The sequence below is a fragment of the Echinops telfairi genome, unplaced genomic scaffold (genome assembly GCF_000313985.2).
Source record: "Echinops telfairi isolate 266 unplaced genomic scaffold, ASM31398v2 ScPeMD7_11;HRSCAF=52, whole genome shotgun sequence".
NCBI classification, from domain to species: Eukaryota; Metazoa; Chordata; class Mammalia; order Afrosoricida; family Tenrecidae; genus Echinops; species Echinops telfairi.
Genome location: NW_022103908.1, coordinates 32,796,989 through 32,815,634, shown reverse-complemented (window position 1 = coordinate 32,815,634; position 18,646 = coordinate 32,796,989).

The window sequence follows — 18,646 nt, the reverse complement described above, 5'->3', positions numbered from 1 at the left end:
TGTTAAAGGGATCCTGTGAGCAGGCTGAAACGCTTGTTAGGTGACCACCTGGATCTACTTGTTGAGTGGAAGCGGGAGAAATGCAGCAATAAAGAGATAGGTTGCGTTTGGCCACTGACACCTGTGGACTTGGTTAACAGGAATAAGAGGAGAAGACAAGAGCGGGTTGACTAGTCTAAAATCCATGACTTATCAAGAGGGGGCTAGGCTTGTTGAGTATTGATGAGAGCCCATGGTCTAAAGACAAGGCGGCCAATGGGCACCCTGTGGAGACTGAGTGAGGCAGCCCACATTGAATTGACCAGAACCTGACCAGGTGGAGACGTTTGAGCCTGTGAACTGGTGCATATTGCTGCTGCCTTTATGGATGGCCTGTCTGGATTTAACTTTGCTTATGGATGTGGACTTCACAAGGTTCCAACTGGAATGAAGACTCTTCATGTTGAAAAATATGATTGTCTTCTCAGAGAACTAGGCTGATTTAAGTGGGCTGTATATAAATTGGATACTCAAAATAGGGGGCATAAGGGCATGAAGTGTTTGGCTTACAAACTTTCATAGGTGGGGAAAAAATTTACAGGATTATAGGCTTAAGGTGTAGGTGCTACTTATATTGCAATTTTGAGGCTAAAGAATGATGTCCAGGTGCCTAGTTGGCAAGGGGTGGATTGAGTTAGTTAGTTCATTGTGCCAACCTGGCTGATAAACACATATGGGGTTAATTGAAGGGTGGAGGGATACATGGCTCAGTGAACCTCACCTTCTCTGGTCTCTTGGTGCAGCTGCCTTTGCAGTTCCCTGACTTCCTTTGTAGGCTGACTTCCTGCAAGACATCCCCAATGAGAAACCACATGGTCCTACCCCGATGCTGTGCTAGGTACTGAAGCAGCCATGTGGAGACCTCTGCCAGTGCTGAGATGTTTACACATTCACTGACTCGGCTTTCCTCCTGCAGTCGGCATCATTGAGTGTGATGGAGGAGGAATTTGTGGATTGGTGTTGGACATACGGGTTAATGGGTTAATGTTGAACTTCTGGCCTTGGGCAGCACTGGGTTGGGATATGTTCTTGATGCACACTTAAGCTTTACATAAAACTCTCTCTTATACATGAGTTTCTGTGGATTTATATCTCAAGTATCCAAAGTAACACAATAACTCTTGTTCCACATCTCTGAATCAGGTCTGAACCTCTGGCAGCTTCCTTTCAATGTATTGCTACAGACATTGTTGTATGGTCTTCAGCAAAATTTAGTATTTTGGCATTTAAAATACCAGTGACATAGCATCCATCATCACAGCAATACACTAGGCACCATGGTATGACGAACTGACACAAATGGTGGTTCTTAGCTCATGGGTAACATAGACAAGATTGTGGGCCATGTTTTCCATATAGCCTGTTTGTTGATTTCTACCTGAAGTTTATTGATTTCTAATATATAGGATAATGACAACAAAAATATCCATGACAAACCATAAGGTCTAAGAACAGAATAGTACCAATGACATGGATGATCTCTCTATGTCCCTCATAATTTCATCCTTTTTCTTTCCCCTAAGTACTCGCACTAAGCCCAGAAGAGAGCTTGCTATTCTGAAGCCCTTACCCTATCTGTGGTGACAGATGATTTTTCCACCTGCAGTCTTACACCTGGTCTTTTCATGTTCATTTCCTCTCCTAGGATGTGTCCCCTTCTAGGGGCACAGAGAACCATGGAGGATCGATGAGGACTTTGGTTCTAAGGGTTTGATTAAGTAATAGTGTAGAAACTAATAGTCCAAAACTTAGGGTGGTTTGATTAATTTGTTCTTAACATGAAATTTATAGAAACTATTGCTTCATAATCTAGTCTGGATTAAACCTTGAAGCAGCTAAGTTCAGTTCACTTCCTTTTTAAAAAGGATGTTTTTTGGGGAAGGGGGGTTGCTGAATGAAATATCAAGTAGCTATGACAAGCTTTATTTTGTGAATATCATCATATTTGTAATATTATCATTTAAAAATTGTAAATTGTTACCATATAATATGGCCACATACTAGGTAGGTCAAGTTCCTCCTCACTGCCATCTTTGAAACTGTTGCTTCATATCGTTTTAAAAATGTAGACGTGAACTTTATTTTATTTTACTTTTCTGCATACCAGATCTGCCTTCTCAGTGCTGACAATTGCATCATCTCTTCCGGAAGTTGTTTTCCTTGCTAGAAACTAGAATGCTCATAGTTTGAGACTGAAGATTGCCTCATTATGAAAGGCATAGGGTAGATGTTCAATGTTGCCACCAATCATTGGTGGACCCTGCACCCCATGTTTCTCTGAACTCAGAGGGGTCAGATTCATTTAAGCATTCTCTACAATGCCTAATCAATGTGCCTTTTGTAAAGAAGCAAAAACAAAAACTAGAAGAGTGTATAGGAAATATATTATCCTGTGTAATCTTGGAATTTAGAATTCTATGTATACACATGAAGTAATATGAGGTGAATATTAAGCTGTTTTATTCCTACTAAATAAATTTCATCTAAGATAGGTTTTAGGTGTTTTTTCTAGACATCAAGAAAAGATTTAGCTTTTGTTTGGTCCAAATTAATACCATTATACCTCGTCATGTCATTTTATTGTGGCATCTGCTACCTAAGTAAAATTTTGAGTTTAGTGTCAAGATTTGAGATGCCAATAAAAACCCCAAGTCACCAAGCCTCAGATCACTGAGCCCTGTAAGGTCACAGGTGCTTAGCAAGACATTTTCCCCAAACAACGGGACCCAGAACGCCCACTTGACTCAGTCTTGCTCATGACCTTTGACATATTTTCCACCATCAAGATAAGGATATCATGAAATTGAATTTTACAGTAAAATAATGCTAATTTAGAAAGAGATGAGTGGAATAAATATTTACATTAAAAATGTTCCTTTCAAATTAAGATTTTAACATCTCTTTTGGGTTTGGCCTCATCTTCTACAGGCAGTAATTCAAACACTCAATCTAGCTCAGAAACCACAGAATAGGTCTATGTCTGATATTATAGCAAATACACATGAAATCCTTTCCAATATAAAAGCTTATTAACATTTAAAAAGTACTAGGTCCATTTGTACTCTGGCTATAGAGTCCAACGCCTGCTGAGCAGAACTCACTGTCATTCCCAACCTTTCCCTTCTTTTGCATTCACTGAAGTTCTTAAATCTCAGCAAAAGGCAAAACATTCCCACATCAATGCATGGAATGGTGTCTTTCCTCCGGCTCTAGCCATTCAGCCCCTTCCCTCCAGGCTCACATAGCAGAGGGACTAATTGTATAGATTGTCAAAAGCAAAACTGACACTCCATTTAGCAGCCAGCTAGTCACTAATTAATGCCCAGCTAAAATCCACCAACAGTTAAACCCTCCCAATTTCACATTTTGAAAAATAATTGTCTTAGTCTGAATTCTCTATAGACACACACACACAACACACACAGACACACCACACATGCAGACACACAGATATGTATATAGAGAGACTTATTTCAAAGAAATGGCTCACACAGTTATGAATCCTGGCATGTCCCAAATCCATGGGTCAGGCTCAGGCTGGAGGCTGGTTACAGGAGCTCACAAAATCAAAACTGGCAAGTCAGATGACAGGCTATGAACTTATGTTCCAAGAATCAGAGTTCAGGATGATGGGGCAAATGCAGGGTCAATAGAGCCTGAGCTGTGCTGACTATTGAAGTATTTTGGACGCAGGACGCAGGGAAATGACACTGTAACTGGTTGGCTGCTCAAAGATTTCACAAAATGGAGGATAATTACGTAATAACTGCCAAACCGCTGAGAATTCTGGTCTGGCACCAGGTTAACGCATAACTGTCAAAGTATCCACTTCCTTAAGTCATACATCATCTCTAAGTCATGGAAATGATGACTTCATACTCGTGCCTAACATGATGCAATTAATGAGTACAACCGAAAATGCACACACACTACAAATACACACAGAAGCAAAACAGCAAACTTCCTCCCATTGAGTTAATTATTACTTATGGCAATTCCATAGGGCAAAGTAGCACTGTCCTTTTGAGTTTTTGAGGCTTTAAATCTTTATAGGAGAAGAATATCTCATTTTCCTCCTCTGCATTGGCTGGTAGATTGGAAATGCCAACCCGCTATGCCACCAGAGCTCCTGAAAACTCATTAGCTCCATTTATATTTTATAATAAGCAATAAGAAAGGCAATAAACCAGATATTTTACACACACACACACACACACAAATAGGTATATGCCTTTGTGATATTGCTTATTTAGTTCCAGAATAAATCAAATATGGGAATAAAGTGAGACACACGATTTTTTGTTTCCCTGTACATAAAAATATACTGTACTCTCTTATGTGTACAATGACAGTATGAAAATATTTCAAATATTTTGAGAATTAACAAGACGTGACACAAAGACAAAGTGATTGTGTGCTATTAGATAAACTTGTTCTGTACAAGGTTACTATGAATCTTCCATTTGTAAAATCACATAATAAAACAAAATGCAAAATAATAGATGTATCAACAACTGTAACATGGTTAAAGCAGATATTTAGTACTACTTTCTTCTACAACCCATTCCATACACCGTCATCAAGCCCCTCATGGTTAGGATGCATTTCCTTGTGGGATGATTCCTTCTGGGCTCATTCTTGAAGCATCTCAAGCATCAGTGTGATAGGTAGAGTCATTGTGCCAACCTGGCCAGTAAACACATGCAGGATTAATAAGGTCACAGTTTAATTGAAAGACAAAGAGATAAATGGCTTGGTGAGCCTCACCTTTCTGTCTCTTGCTCTCTGATGATAGGACAAGTGTGCTAGTTCTCTGCCTCAACTTGTGAGCTACACTACCTGTGGGACTCCCAACGCGTGGGCCCTGTCACTATAGTTTGAGGTTCCTTCAAGATCTGCTTTGCCACACTGCTGGTGTATACAGCACTTGAGCTAGGATTGCCGGACCCTGTCATCTGGCTACTGTTGGTGACCTGCCCTGCTGTTTGCTGCCTGTAGCCAAACTGTTTGTATTGCTCTAAAGAAAGACTCAGTTTCCTTGACTTGCATGCAGCAGCCCTTGTGAATTGAAGGACTGCCAGGATATTAACTGTCTCATGGAAGTGAGTTGAACTGAGCCCTCTGTACTAATTAGCTATTATTTCTTTGTGTGTAAATATATATATAAAATAAAAAGTGTTCTGGTTTTATGAGAACCCTGTCAAACACAATCAGGAATCATATCAGAACAGTATTCTTGTAGTTCTCCATTAATTTTGATCATAAGACAAGATAGGAATAAAGATATCCTAAGGCATCTCCTGGATGCTAGACATACACCTCTTTACCACTCACTAACATACACTAGGAACCCAAGGCCACCCTGATAATCAGGATCAGTCACATCAATCAGTATAAGAACCCCGTTGTTTGCCTGTTGAGCCAGTGGAATACAAGAAGGTCAGGTGTCATTTTTTTTTATTTCAGTTCAATGGAATCAATGTTGTATTTCCCAAAGGGAGCATTCCTCCAACTAAGATCTCTAGATATACAGAGGTGATGGGTATATGTGTTAGTCTGGGTACGTTAGAGAAACAAATCCACAGAAACTCATATGTATAAGAGAGAGTTTTATATAAAGAGTAAGAAAACATCCCAACCCAATGCTGCCCAAGCCCACAAGTCCAACATTAACCCATATGTCCGACACCAATCCACAAAGTCTCCCTTAATCTCACAAAACACATGCAATGACACTGACTGTAGAAGGAAAGCCGAGTTAATAAATTTGTAAGCATCTCAGCGCTGGCAGGGCTCTCCACATAGCTGCTCCAGCACCCAGGGCTACATCAGGGTCGGTCCATGTGGCTTCTCCTCAGGGATGTCTTGCAGGAAGTGAGCTTTGCCAACTGAAGCAGAGAACTGGCTATCACAAAGCAAGAGACCTGAGAGCTAGAAAGGTGAGGTTTACTGAGCCATTTATCCCTCCACCCTTCAATTAATCCCACATGTGTTTATCGGCCAGGTTGGCACAATAAACTTTAACTATCTCAGTATAGAAAGCAAAATCTCTGAGTGGGTCACTAAGGGTAATATGAGGGGGCCACTTCCATTTCCAATTTTTGGATATGAGAGAAACAGAAATATATATAATTAGTTTAGAGCTTATACAGATTTCTAGAGGACTTTGATCAAATCCATAAAGGTATTGGCACCTAACAGGCATCACAATTGTGTCTTTAGAAGTCCATTTTTATCATTATATCAAGTCAGCTGCTTCAGGATGCAGGAGTTAATTGCATGATCAGTTAATTGCATGATTGTGGGCCCTTTGCTGCATTTCATTTGCAGTGGGTGAGTTCCCTCATTTTTGGTAACCCTGTGTGGGTTACCATGGCAGTGGATAAATTGTTTTGCTAAGTTCATGGATGGAAGTTTTGGCAGAAGCATTGCACAGGCAGATCTTTAGCTACAAATCTCTTTTCCAATAAGAACAAAATGCTTCCTCTTCAATAATGGAAGTGGCCCAATATAATTAACCTGCCACGAGATCCCTGGCTAATTGTCCCTAGGATTGGTGCAATATGGGCATTTGTGTTGGTCTTTGGTGTTGGCAGGTCGAGTATTCAGCAGTGACAACAGCCGAGTTGGCCTTGATGAACGGAAGTCCATATGTGGGGCCAATATATAATCTGAACATTTGCTAGCATAGTCGCTTTGTTCATAAGTCCACTGGACAAAGATAGGAGTGGCTAGGGGAAGAAGTGAACTGGTATCAACAGAATATATCACGTTATCCCTTCAGTTGATAAAATCCTCCTTTGGTGAGGTCATCTTTTGGTGAGAACTAAAAAGAGACACATATTTTCACTTGTTTGGCCCATTCAAAGAGATCCATCCACACCTCTTTCCCATGCATCCTTCTCACGAACTTTTGATTCAGGTTACTTCTAAGTCTCTGTCCACCCAGGCAAACCATGAGCAACTAACTACTCAGGAGTCAATATACAATGGCCCATCTGGCTATTTCTCTTTTCAAATAAACTGAATAATAAGTGCACTGCTCAAAATTCTGTCCACTGGGAAGATTCCCCTTAACCACTTTCCTTTAGGAAAGTCCTAGTAAGAGGCAGCAAGTGTTGCTGCTGTCCACTTCTGTGGAGTATCTGAATATCACACAGAACCATCTGTGAGTCAAATTCAAAATGTATCTTCCTCAATTGATCCTAAAGAACTTCCTATGAGACCATTGGTGCAGACTGAGAGAAGGAAGACAACGTGACAAGAGTGGCACTATGAGCACTTAGACACTTCTTCATATAATGACTTTGTATCCTGAGGTTCTGATTGAGGCTGATCTTGTACATAGAATTTCCCTTCAAAAATAAAGGAGAAAAATGAGGCTTCATGTTCCACAAAGAGCTACAGAAACCCACAGGGGCAGTTCTACCTTCTCAGGTCCCTGTGGATCGTAGTCAACTCCATGGCAGTGTGTTTGCATTGTTTTTTAAGAATGAGGTGTTGCTGTGCATGTTTGACATCATGACTTTGGGTTAAAAAAGATCATGATGGGAAGTTCAGGCTGCACAATGACACAATGATTTGTGAGCCCATGTTGAAGCATTCAGTCTCTACTAAGGTGCAGGAACAAGTCAACATTTTTCTCAAAAAGAAAGTAGTGATCTGTAGAGCCTGGCATAGTTCTGGTCGAAAATCTAGGGTCTTCATTGTGATTCAGGGGCTTACCAAAGGCTCCAAGCAGCATCTCTATCTGCCACTGATGCTTCTAGAATCAATGATTAGTTAGATCATCATATGGAAGCCTGAAACCAATGGAGAGCCATTTCTTCTTGTTCTGTGCCCCACTCAAAACTAGCAGTTTTGGTAGTAACTTGATAAATAGCTGTGTGATATTTAAGCTCTTACTTCTATTCTGGAAAATCAAGCTAGACTGCTAACTTGACTTAGAATTCTTCTACTTGCTAGAGATCAATTAGATTTTTAATAGAATCCCCCTCCATTTCACTTCTGGTACACCAGGATTAAGTAGCCAACATGATAAGTCTAGATGAGTCAAACTGTTGGGATTACTGCTTTGACTTTGTTGTCTGTTGTGATAACCATGTATACTTTCTCTTTGTGTATTAAGTGCCACCACTGGCTCCTATGATTACAGGTTCCAGTCAGACCGGTTGTGGCTAGTTGTCTAAGTCAGGGCAATTCACACTGTGAAACATGACTGACATAAAACAGTAACTGTGGCTGTTTGCAAGGCTGCTGCAGCCTCCTTCACTAGTTGGTTCCTCACACTTGTGGTAAAAGGTGTGTCCTCTGGGCACTCCACAGGTCGGTACATGGGTCAAACTGATAATTCACTCTCATGTGCCAATCTTCCTAAGCTTTATGTTACCTTCTTCTATAGCTTGCCAAGTTCGGGCTGGCATTTCAGTTTGAGTTAGTGTAGGTCGCTTCTTAATCAGTGCTTCTGTGAGCCAATCAAATAAACTACTAGATTATTTCTAGCCATTCAAGCTGAAACACTGAATGAATAATCTGTGCTTGTGAACATATATCAAAAAACTCTGGCTGTTATAACTTCATGTTACTTGTACAATTATCCAAGATCCGTAAGAGCCATTCACTCACATATTACACAGTTTTCTTTTTATATATATTAGGAAAAAAGCAAGCAACTTTTCTGGAGTATAGCATCCCTTCTCCTGGGTCACACATTATACTTCCCTTTTGTGGGTTCACAGGGACTTAAAGCTGGCTATATGTCTAGAGGCCAAAATGGATACTGGTCATGAGTCCTGCAGAAATCCAGCAATGTCTTATAGATATCTGTCTCAGTTGATGCCCTAGGCAATGACCTATTTGCCACTGCAGATGGTAACTCCAGGAAATATTCTTCAAGTAAAGTGGTGTTAATCTCAGCAGAAGGGGTTGAAAAGAATGCTGGTTTTCCCGGAGGGGGGGACTGGGTGACAAAATGGTCTAATCTCTTCCCAAGGAAGTAAGAGGGCTAGTTCTGTTGACCGGGTGATTCAGTAGAATTTAGAGGCTCAATGCCCCAAGATTTATGGTTATCCACTCATTAATTCCCCACCCCAAGCTTCAGCATCCTGTTTCTTCTCAATAAAAGCCCTCACTTTAACCTCAGACAGCACTCAAAACAGCCAGTTCAACTGGCAGTCTTCTCCAGCCACTTAAGTAAACCTTTGGTTCTGATATTCAGTCATATCAGAGAATAAGTCTTTGTTTTATGGCATACATGGCAACTTTTAGATTTTCTGTTGGGCACTTGGTCTAGCTGTAAACTTTCAGTTTACCCCTTTCAATAATTTTGTCTACCTAAAATAGAATTAGCCAACCAGCTTCCATCATGACTAAATTGTAGAAAAATATCAAACATGAAATTATTCAGATCCATGTCTCTCAAATATTGGATCCCTTCGTGGTGATACTGTGTGTTTTCCTTTGGGCGCTGTCCACCATGGATTAGCGCTGTCTACCATGGATTAGCGCTGTCCACCATGGATTAGCGCTGTCCACCATGGATTAGCGCTGTCCACCATGGATTAGCGCTGTCCTGTTAGAGACTGGGAGCAGAGTCTTCTTCCCCTTTAAGACTAGCTAGGCTTCAAAACCATTGAAAATGTTCACCCTTGGTGCCATACTGGGCTATTTCTAATTGCAAGGTCCGCAGTTGGAAACTACCATTCACTTGTGGGAGAAAGGTGAGCTTTTACTCACATACGGTTTTACAGTTCTACTCTGTGCTATCGGGTTTCTATGAGTAAGAACTGATTCCATGGAAGTGAGTTAGGATTTCTGAGTTTAGAAAACCACTATCTTTATTAAACGTTGTAGTCTGGACTAGCTAATGGGGCAAAACTAATGAAATGCTGGCACGGATGCAGGCGCACAAATGAGAGCTCTCACATGAGGGAGGTTAAAATTCTATGGAAAAAAAACCAATTTTACACAAATTATTTTTTTGAGGTATAAACTGTTCATATTTTATTGACTTCATAAAATTAATTATAGCCTTCAATTAAGATGCTATTGACATTTGTAGTGCAGTGGCATATTAACATATTAATAGTGAACTCTTAACAAGTTACATTTTTTGAAATAAGCTACAAATGAATGAAAAGTTTGATATATGATAATCTTTTCAGAAATAAATAGTTTTCTAAGACATTTGTAATGATATAAAATATTTGTTTCATGATTATTATGTTTCTGTCTTTTTTTCTGCCTAAATAGCTCATGCCATAATAATTTTCACATTACAAATAAGCTTATATCCATGTTAATATTTCTATTCATGGAACTACTTTAGAGATTGATTTTATTCGCTGACTGACTTGATGATTTTGTGTGATACAGACTGGTATTTGCATGTTTGCATTACTATTTTACTTCATTGTTATTTCAAAAAATATATTTTTTCAGCCTTAGGACAAATATTTTGCCCCAAAACCATTTTATTAGGACATATTGCAAAATCATACCATTCAATAGTTCAGTCATGTCAAGCAGTGTTGTACAATCACTATCACAATCATTTTCAAAATGTTTTCTTTCTTCTTTTACTCCTTGACATCAGCTCTCAATTACCCCTTGCATCTCATGCCATATGTACACCCTCTCCCACCAGAAACCCATATTCTATATAATAAGATTCTATAGATTCACTCTCTATAGATTTAACCAGCCTTGGTTTCGTATACCAAAAAACATAGAAAAATACATAAAAGAGTCAAGAAGCCTACCAGCAATGACAAAATACCATGGTGATCAACCAAATTTGAAGGGAAAAACACCATTCATTATTTAAAAATCAGTTCAAGCTCAACATGCACCAAAAGGGACATCAAATGAAAGCATTTTAACCACTCAAGTCGGATTTATCATTTTAATCTACTATAACAACTCTACAGTACTCTATGTCTGATCACCTAGTTATTCCCATCCTTCAATTATGGTCCTCAGAGACTTATTCCCTGTGTACCTCCTGAAAATGTATTTTGGGCTTCCACTGTCATCCACAGCCTTTTGCAAACCAGAGTCTCACAATTGAACTCTGATACTGTTGCCTCCTTTGGATTTGGATTATATCATTTACAATCCTTCGATCACAGATGTTGGTTTGCTTCTTCCATGTGGAGTTAGCTGATATCTCACTAAAATTGCTGCTTGTTTGAAAACAAGCTTTTAAGAACCCAGATGCTATTCTTTCTAATAGACAGACACCATATACTTTCTTCATCATACTTTGCTGAAGCACCCGTATCTTCTGTGTTACCTTCATTAGGGCAAGTATCAAGCAGGGTCATGTAATAATAATTAATTATTCTTAGATTGGAGCTTGGATTAAGTGCAAGCCTAAAATCCATTCCTAAATCTAAGTTTTCCTTCTGTCTCTGGTTCATCTTAGAGATACCTTTGCTATTTTATGGTCCAGAATCGTGTCAAATAGCTCCCTCGAGAGAAAAGAGCTTTCTGTGCATAGTATCATGGATTTAGCCATGGCAATGTATTCAAAACACAATTGAGAAAAGGAGATTAACAAGTTTAGTCTAACCTCAAGCATAATACATGGACTATTAACTTGGAATTAAGTGACTGGGCATTATTTACACAGACAATGGGAGTTGAAGTCAGGAACAATTTACAATAATGTTACTGACAGTGTCAGACACAGATCTGCCAGAATAACACATAGCTATCATGAAGCAAGTAGGACGTTGAAGTAGTATGTGCATGTTAGTCCACTTACTGACCATTACATACCCTTGGTATACTTGGTCTCTGCTTCTTCACACACCATGTAGTTTCAGCCTGAAGTCCTCAGCTTGCAGGTGTGTTTGAGGCAGAGGCCAGTTCTCCTAATGGGGTTTCCATATAACCTCTCTCTGGTGCGGACTTTGGAGTATGATGTGTGCCTCAAAGATCCAGGGTTCAAGGTTCCATTATTCCATGGTCCATGGCCTGGGTCTATAGAAACTCAGACCAATGTGCCCTACTAAGAGCACAGTGCCAGGCATCCTCTCCCCTTGGGGGTCTGTGAAAATACTATTAGTCATTTTCCCCCCAATAGGAGGCTGATCCTTTCCTTTTTCTACAACCAGAAATGCGCTTTTCTCCCAAGGCACGTATGCTTCCCTTACCCCCCATTATCCTTATTTTCCCATCAGTATCTCTTATCACTCTAGGAGGAATGTCTGCTAGTTTGGGGGACCTCATCCCATATTTCATAGAAGCCACTAAATGGTCATTTCCTTTCTCCCACTCTTGAAAATCTGATCCCGGTTGAAATGAGAATTCCTCTTCAAAGTGGTTTCCAAGGTATGCATATAGAGAGGGTGGTATAGGGGTCATGGGCACCGGTCTCACTCTCTTCCACATTGCTTGGCAGCCTTGCTTAGCTGGTTACATGGCATGAAAGCGTGGGTGTGCCTTCATCTGCTATTTATCTTGACATCAGGGCACTCATACAGTATTTGCCCTTTTGTGACTGACAAGCTTCACCCAGCATAATGATTTACAGATCCCTCCATGTCATGTGGCGGTTCATGGTTTCATCACTGCTCTAGCAGATGTGCAACATTCCATTGGGTGTATACACCATAGTTTTTTTGGGTTTTTTTATCCATTGTTCTACTGATGGGAATTTGGCTGCTTCCAGTTTCTTGCTATTGTGAACTGTGATGCAATGAACATGGGAGAGTATACCTCTGCTTGTGATCTGTCTCTTATTTCTTTGATGCAGGTGCCCAGTGCAGTAGTTACATAATCTGTTGTCAATTTGAGACTTAAGAGTGAAGGGGTGGAGTTTAGACTGTCAATCGGGTCACAGCTTGATGACCTCATTTGGAGGCACTAAGGAAATAAATAGCTCACTGGAGGTGGGACACAAACTCATTCCCTGGCAGACACTGCAGCTAACGAGACACATGGAGCTGTGCTAGTACCCTGAGCTGGAGGAGCCGCGTGGAGACCCCTACCAGCACTGAGATGCTTATACCGCCGCTGCATCCACAAGAATTTCCATCCACTGGCCTTTGATCTTCGCATTTGCCCTCATTGCATATGTTTCCTGAGTCTGAAGAGGAATTTATAGATTGGTATCAAACATATGGGCTAATATCAGACTTATGGACTTGATCTGGACTGGGCTGGGATGTTTTCTTATTATACAATTACTCTTTATATAAAGCCCTGTTTTATACACATGAATGTGTTTATGAATTTGTTTCTCTAGTCTGCCCAGACTAACACACCCCAAAATGATAGTATTGCTGGGTTGTATGGTATTTTTATTGATGGTTGTTTTAGGAATCCCCATATAGTTTTCCACAGGGGTTTTATGTATTTAAAAGACCACCAGAAGTTCTAATCCCTTATCCTCTTCAGAATGTGTTGTTCTCTACTTGTAAAACTTGGGCTGTGGTTGTGGGTGTTACATAGTAGTATCTCATCATTGTTTTGAGTTGAATTTTTCAGATGGCTAGTTTGAAAGAGCACTTCTTCATGTGCATATTAGCCATTTGACTGTCGCCCTTGGTGAATTTTCTATTCAGGCTCCTTTACCACGTTTTAAGAGGGTTATTATTATTTTTTTCCCTATTGTTGTATTGCAGAATTCTATAGATTTCAGTAACTAGACCTTTATCTGTTATGTCAATGCTAAAATATCTTTTCCCAATCCATAGTGTCTCATTTAAAATTTTTGGTGAAATATTTGGATGTACATAAGTGTTTTATTTTTAATAGGTCCCAGCCATCTATTTTTTTTTCTTCCACTCTATTTGATTCCTTTGTTATATCCTGCAGTCCCTGTGTACCATGCCCAGAGACCCCTCATTTGTCCCAACTTTCTCAATGATGATCCTGATAGCTTTCGGATTTGCATTGAGCTCTGTGATCCACAAAAAGTTGATTTTGTGCATGGGGTGAGGTATGGGTCCTGGTTGATTCTTCTGCCAATGGAAATACAGTTTTTCCAGCACCATTTATTGAAGAGGGCATTCTCTTCCCAAATGAGGCACAAAGCTGTTTCTTCAGAACCACACAGGAACTGACTAGGCTTTAAGCCATGTTAGTCTAGTGGCTTAGGTTAATATTTTGCCATGTTATCAATACCAGCAAAATAAAAAAGTAATTAATTTTTAACATTTCCATTAAATGGTGATAGATCATATACATACCAATCCTGAGGCAAAGGTAGTGACGTGGCTGGGAACCTAGATTGGCATGACGCAGAGTGCCTCTGAGTTCATTGATCTTTCTATGACACCGAATGTGAGGGAAACACATCATCACAGGTCCAGTAGGCGCAATTGTACAGCGATGATAAGTCAAGATTATAGTCAAGTCATAGAGAGCATGAGAGAGAAGAGAGATTGAAATAATGGAGTCAGACACATTTCATGGTAGAATGTGGAGAGAGAGAGAGAGAGAGATTTGTTGCTAACCAAGGCTTTTATATTCTCTGGGGACCCCTAATTACAGGTGAAGACATATGTCACAGGAAACGGTTGTGTTATAGGTAATACAGTAATAGGAGGGGGATGATCTAGGGGTATCCACATAATAGGAAGGGGAGGTAATGGTGGTGTATGTGGGACAAGATGGGCAGACCCAGATTCAGGGAGGCAGCTTAATGTTGGATATCACTCAGCCGGTTTGACCTGTTCTCTGGCTCACTATAGAAACCATTATCAGTAGGGTGGAAACCTCACCTACAGGAACCAAGCCAAAGACCACAAGTTTAGGGAGAAGTAGCCCATTGTCCTTAACAGCAGGGAGGGGGTCCCTCTTGTGCTGGGCTCAGATGGTAGTCTAGTGACTGACTGCCTTCAGGGAGGATGTCTCTAAACATCTGAACTCCCACCACATGCTGGCAAATGGCTTCTACTCTTTGCCATGTCTTTGGGGGAGACAACGCTGGGGGAAAGCCTCTTTATAATCCCACAACCACACTGAACTCTCCAGCTCTTAAGTGGAACCCAAAAACCATTAATGGTGTCTTGCAAGGAAATAGTGTTGTCCTGATTTTTCAAAAAAGAAAAGGAAAATGGGTCAAAATAAATGCTCTAAAACCACTGAACTGTAGCTGTTCAATGATTTTTGAGGAAGGGATGGAGAAGGTATGGCCTGAGCTAGCTGTAATATGGTTAAAGTGACCGTGCAAATCTAATTTGCCAGAAATATTGTAATTTATCTAAGAAAGGTACATTATCCTCCTCTTGCTGTGATTTTTTTTCTTGCCACAGCTCTTGTGGCAACATGGTGGGTGAGGCTGGGAAGGTAAAGTTTTTGGAGAATTAAGGAAATCAGTGTGTATTTTGGAAATACTGGTTTGCGTTTCTTCGGCACCTCAGTGCTGCCAGAGGAAGTGCCTACAAAAAGAAGATGTGGAAGTTTGGCAGCATCGTCAGAGAATTGTTTCCTAGCAAACTTTTCACCTTGGTCCATTCTTAAATGACTTCCTAATTTTGCCCATGAAAGCTTTGGAAGGGAGAAATAAGAGAAAATGGTATCTCAGAAGCAGCTGAATTTAAATGAGCATACAACATTTCTTTCCTGACTCTCTTCTTCTTCCTCAGAAAATATATTTTTCTACGTCCCAGGATAGCTTGATTCTACATCTTTCTGCAGATATTAAATCAATTTATTTTCTTGTGTTTCTGATTTTTGCTATCTGATAAAGTAGTTCAACTTTATGATACATTTAGTTATAAACTGTTGTGATTCTGGGATTCCTAGTTCTTATAGAAATTCTACTCTAGAGAGGACAATTCAGTCTCCTAACATAATATTTGACATGTATTGTGCACTCAATGAAAAATAGAGTTGAATTGGGGAGTGAATGCTATTTTTCTCCGGTTCATTTGTCTCTGAGAGTTGCCTGTTTTCTCAGTGGATGGTATAAAGTAAACCCTGGAGAAATGTTGATGGAAACACTCCTTGATTTCAAAGAACGTATGTACAGTTGTCAGAAATATGTGTACATTGCTGTTGTCTGGTGACTTATGGTGACGCTAGGTATATCAGAACAAAATACCTCCTGGTCCTGTGCCATCCTCAGATTTTTTTCTTATTTTTGAGCCAATTGTTGTAGCTATTGTGTCAATCTATCTCCTTGAGGCCTTCCTCTTTTCCACTGTCCCTCGCCTTTACCAAGCATGATGTCCTTCTCCAGGGACTGGTCTCTCCTGAGAACATGTCCAAAGTACCTGAGACCAAGTCTCAGCATTATTGCCTCTAAGGAGGCTTCTGCATGTACGTCCTTTAAGTAAGATTGACCTCTTTGTTCTTTTGGAAGGCCAATGAACTTTCAATATTCTTTGCCAACACTGTAGTTCAAATGCATAGATTTTTCTTTAGTTTTCTTTATTTAAGGTCCATCTTTTACAAGCGTATGAGGCAACTAAAAATTTCATGGCTTGGGTCAGGCATAGCTTAGTCCTCAAAGAAACATTTTTGCTTTACAACACTGTACAGGGTTGTGTGCAGAAGTTCGACCTAATGCATTGTCTCCTTAGATCTCTTGGCTGCTGCTTCTATGAGCATTGATAGTGGAATCAGGCAAGATGAAATCTTTAGCACTGTCAATCTTTTCTCCATTTATTGCGATGTTCTCTATTCATTCTGTAATGGAGGTTTTAGTAGCTATGGCATGATGGAGTAACCCATACAGATGACCTTGACTGTGAAATCTCTGTTTCACAGGGAAGTGCTTGAAATTCTGAGCAAAGTGTTCCAACAGCGAGTTCAAACTGAGAGTCATGAAGATGAAAGCAGCTGTCAAGAAGAAGGATGGGGACAGCAGGGCAGAATTCAGGCTTGATGCCACCAACTGAATGGGTGACCTTGGACCCAACATCATTTCTGTGCTCACATTACTCATTCGAAGATGACATCATTTCTACCAGTCTCCCTTACTCATGGGTTTTTTAAATTGATCTTGTTGAAAAGTATTAACCTGTTGCCAGGGCCTCGTTTTCCTTCTTGTTGAGGTTAGCATTCGGCAGAGTCATTATCAAGTATTTCTGGAGTTTGCAATGAAAGTCTCATGCTTCCATCAACAATACCATCAACTGCCATTTGGCATCTGGCATGGACAGCACCCCGCTTCTGTTGGATCGCACATTGTCTCGTGATAATATCTGCCACATTGCAACTTCTGATCTTTGTTTTCTCATTCTATAGATGTTGATATCTGAACCAATTATGAAGTCTTAATTAAAGTCCATTCTTTTGCATCTCTTGCTTCTAATATCCATTGACATTAGCAGTAACCAAAATCGCCATGCTAGGAATCAAATACTTTGCTTCCCATCCCTCTTTAGTTCATTCTCTTAACAACCTCAATGCTTTTACAAGTCTCCAGCTAGACATTCTCCTTCTACAATCAGAGCTTTTTGTGTAACAAAGCAACACTGTGTTTTCTGAAGCCCAAAACATGATTTGAGGTGAACACTTCTCTCCTCATGTATGTGATATTGTGGTAGGGTTTACCCAAGAAGTGAAATTTAAGACTGAGATTGATTCTTTGATGTTTTATTTTCCCTTCTCTATTATGACCAAACCTGTGACCTGCATTCAATCTATATGGAAAAAGCTCACTACCTTTTCACGTACTCTAAATTCTGCCTTTGGCTATCTTCATCTGAGCTCAATTCTTGGGGTTTGAGTTAGAAGTCTACCATATTGCCTGCTGACCTGGGATTTCATTAACTCCCAGAGTCTGTCCAGCCTCTTACATGCCAATCTTGGATTCAACAACACCCATGGATACATGATTGAAGGAGACTGTAGCCTTACATGGATTGGAACCTTCCAGCTTCTTCAACCATTTTCTTAACATAATCTCTCTCTCTCTCTTTCTCTCTTACACACATTCTTTCATTTTCTCTCTCTCTCTCTTTTTTTATATGTGTATATATATTTTACTGGTTTTGATTTTGCTTCCGTAGAAAACCTTGTCTAAGACATTTGGTACCAGGAGGAGTTCTATAAAAACAAAATTGTAAGGATGAGTTTTCTAAATCCTTTCTCAAGTCTTAAAGGCACTGATGACTGTCTATATTAGTAAAGACGGAGATCCTAGTTCATGATGAGAGGTTGCAATATTCATACACAAAGTATCTCCACTAGAACATCAAGTATTGGTAAGAAGCAAGGTTCTGCATAATTATGTGTTTAATAATTTTCCTGTAGTTACATCCAGATGAGAAGAATAAGGAAGCTGTTTGATCAGTTCCACTCACAATAGAGAAGGGGATGGAGAAAATATATGAGGTCAAAGCTTCAGAATCAGAGCTTAAATGCTCTATAAAGTATAGAAAAATTGTCATCTGCACCCTTAAAGAAAGATCGTTTCTTGTGGTAACAAAGTTGATATTGCCAAAAACCAAACTCAAAGTCAGTATTGTAAGAATGTTGATGTACAATGCCAATTGATTTCCCAACCTTGAACTGTGTCTGAAGTAAAAGGAAGAAGATTGATTCGAAAGAATGGGTGTCTAACACTTGGAAGAGGGATACCTGGGCAGATAGCTAGCTGGGCAAACTGAACTCTTAATAATGTTGAATTATCTTGGCCAACAGA